Raw genomic sequence first — 3,553 nt, forward strand, 5'->3', positions numbered from 1 at the left:
CATTACCTGCATGAAATCAACTTCTTCCAGCTGACAAATCCCAGGAGCTGGCTTGCTAGCTTGCCTGCTTGTTTGCTTGCTTTCTTCCTTCCTTCCTTCCTCTCTTCCTTCCTTCTTTCTTCCTTTCTTTCTTTTTGATTTTTTGAAACAAGGCTTCACTATGTAATGCTAGCAGGCCTAGAATTGATTATGTAGACCAGGCTGGCCTCAGACTCACAGAGATCTACCTGCCTCTGGCTCCTAGGCGCTAAGATTAAAGGTGTGCACCACCGTACCCAGCTACAGTAGCTTTTTAAAGATCTACTTTTATTATTCATTTATTTTATTATTATAAATGTGTGTGGCCCTGAGTTTCTGTCTGTGTCCTCAGAGGCCAGAAGAGTGCCAGACTCCCTGGAGCTGGAGTTACAGACAGCTGTGAACATCCAGTGTGGGTGCTGGAAACCAAACCTGGGTCCCCTACAAGAACAGCAAGCGCTCTTAACTGCTGAGCCACCTCTCTAGCCCGATCCAGTAACTTCTAATTAATCAAAACCACATTCATCCACAGGAGTCAGAGAAGTCACAATGGGTTTTGAAACCGTTATTATTAACAGGAGGCACTGAGAGACGCCATTCCTCTGCCACAGCGCGGTTCCCAGCAGACCGAGGCCCTGCGCGTGGAACCGCTCTCTGTGCAGTCAGGACAACATGGGATCACGGTGCACGGAACACTCAATAGTGGATGCTCCAACAGTGTGGAGCATCACAGAGGAATCCCCAAATGAGTTAAGCTACACAGAAACAAATGTGACTGCATTCCAAGGAGACCAGGTCCTTCAGGAAAAATACAGCTACTGACAGCAAAACTCCTGACTTAGATAAAGTTAAGGATCATGAAGGCAGGCAGTGTCCAGAGGTCTCCACAAGGCTTGTCCAGCATCCCTCCTGGTAATGGACCTTCACTTGTGAGGTCTCTCTCTCTCTCTCTCTCTCTCTCTCTCTCTCTCTCTCTCTCTCTCTCTCTCTCTCGTTTTCTTGTTTTTGTTTTTTGAGACAGGGTTTCTCCATAGCTATTGAAGCCTGTCCTGGAACTCACTCTGTAGACCAGGCTGGCCTCAAACTCACAGAGATCTGCCTGCCTCTGCTTCCTGAGTGCTGCTGGGAATAAAGGCGTGTGCCATTACCGCCATGCTTGAGGTTTCTCTTTAAGGCTCAGGGTTTGAGCATTTACCTATCATACACAGAGAGAGGTGAATTCCATCCCCAGCGCTAGAAAAAAAAATGCTAGCTTTTGTTGTTAATTCTTCTTTTTTACTTTTTAAAGATTTTCTCTTATTTAAAAAAAAATCATGAAGCCAAGAGTGGTGGCACATGCCTTTAACCCCAACACTTAGGAGGCAGAGGCAGTTGGATCTCTATGAGTTCAAGGCCAGCCTAGTCTACAGAATGAGTTCCAGGACAGAAAAACATTGTCTCAACAAAAAGAAGAGAAGGAGGAGGAAGAGAAGGAGGAGGAAGAGGAGGAGGAGGAAGAAGAAGAAGAAGGAGAAGAATGAAGAAGAAGAAGGAGGAGGAGGAGGAGGAAGAGGAGGAGGAGGAAGAAGAAGAAGAAGGAGAAGAAGAATGAAGAAGAAGAAGGAGGAGGAGGAGGAGGAGGAGGAGGAAGAAGAAGAAGAAGAAGAAGAAGAAGAAGAAGAAGAAGAAGAAGAAGAAGAAGAAGAAGAAGAAGAAGAAGAAGAAGAAGAAGAAGAAGAAGAAATGGCCGGCAAAGGAGAAAACACAAGATCTAAACCTTGAGTTGCAAAGACCCCTCGTTCAACAGCGCTCACATCCGTCTGAGTCCAGGCGTCCTGTCCCATCCTTGTGTAGGTGACTGCAGCGGTGGAATAAATACCTCGCTTACCTGATGACTCCCCTCCTTTCTTACGAGATCCTCATGTGTGAAGGTGCCCAGTTAACAGGCACGAGTGGTTTCAAGGACCTGGAAGCCCATCAGCAAATCACATCCCTGAAACCCTGAAGCCACTTACATCCCCACCGAGAGTTTGTGTGCATCTGCTAACCTTTACCGGCGTCCTCTAAACTGATTTTTAATCTCGCTGAGGACTGGAGGGCTTCAGATCATAAACACACTCTGTCCTGGGATGAAACCATCCCGTGTTGATCTACAAACCACAGGTTTTTATTGGCCTAGCGTGGGCTCTCAGTTCTATGCCAAGTATGGGGAATTAAGGAGATGCCAACATCTCCTGTCTGGGAGATTCAAGCCCTGATAGGATGGGTTTTAAACCATGGAGAATTGAAGAATTATATACAAGTTAGATTAAATAAACTGAAAAACTTGGGACTGTGCATGCTGGAGAGGTCTGAGGTAGCTATCCCAGCCAGAAGAGCGGCTGTGTGCGCCAGGGCAGAGCTACATTTTAGGTAATCCTCTTGGGGGAGCCAGCCGGCAATTCATGTCATGTTGCAGTAATAAAAATATTTAGGTTTTACTATAAGGATTTTAAAACTGAAAATAGGGCCAAGTGGTGGTGGCGCAGGCCTTTAATCCCAGCACTCGAGAGGCAGAGGCAGGCGGATCTCTGTGAGTTCGAGACCAACCTGGTCTACAAAAGCTAGTTCCAGGACAGGCAACAAAGCTGCACAGAGAAACCCTGTCTCACAAAAGAAAAAACAAACAAAACCTGAGAATGTGGTCACCAGATACAAACAGAAGGATCGGGGTGAGACTAAGCAAAACCAGTGAGTGTTCTTACACACACTATCACTGGTCCATTCTGTCTGTCCCTGGTATACACCGACCCCAGCAGACCGGGACCCAGTATCTTATTATATACTCAGTGTGGCAATCCCTGCCCTTGTCATCTTGCTGGGATTGTGACAGAACGTATACAGGTCACACTTCCGCAGGGGACTTGCTGAGCCTGCGGCCACCTCCATACAAGATGAATCCATGACCCACATTAGTGGGCAACGCAGAGCAGGAGAAACCATCAGGATGATGACCAGAAGGGGCTGTGCCCAGCCATGCCACCACAGCTCCCAGCTGTCAGCATCCACATCCTGCCCCAGCTTCTACCTCCTCACCTCCACTCCACCCCTTCAAGCCCCTACTGAGCAGTCTGCACGCACACCGCTGCATGAGGAGTGGGTCTCGCGGACTCCTGGAAGGGTCTCCATGCTTTCTCCCTCTGCATCCTGCAGCTGGGAGCGTACGTGTCCCCGTCCGGAGAACCACACCAGCATGGAAGCCTCCAAAAAGCCATGGGACCAAAGTCTGCAGTTAGTCCCAGTCCAAGGAACAACAATACTGATGCCCGTGACAGCGCCTCTTACTCAGGAAGTTGGAACGTACAAAACCCAAGCTTCCTAAGCTACGGACACCCCAAAGTCACTGCGAGCTGCGCCAAACCCAAGACTGCTTTAGTTCCTCTCCTGTTTTGTGTACTTATTATATTCCTTTTAACATTTTATCTTATTGTTAATTCTGTGTGAATGGTGGGGGAAATATGTACACTTGAGTGACGGTGTCCAAGGTGGTGAGAAGAGCTGGAGTTCCAGGCAGCTG

This window comes from Chionomys nivalis, chromosome 7 (genome assembly GCF_950005125.1).
Source record: "Chionomys nivalis chromosome 7, mChiNiv1.1, whole genome shotgun sequence".
NCBI classification, from domain to species: Eukaryota; Metazoa; Chordata; class Mammalia; order Rodentia; family Cricetidae; genus Chionomys; species Chionomys nivalis.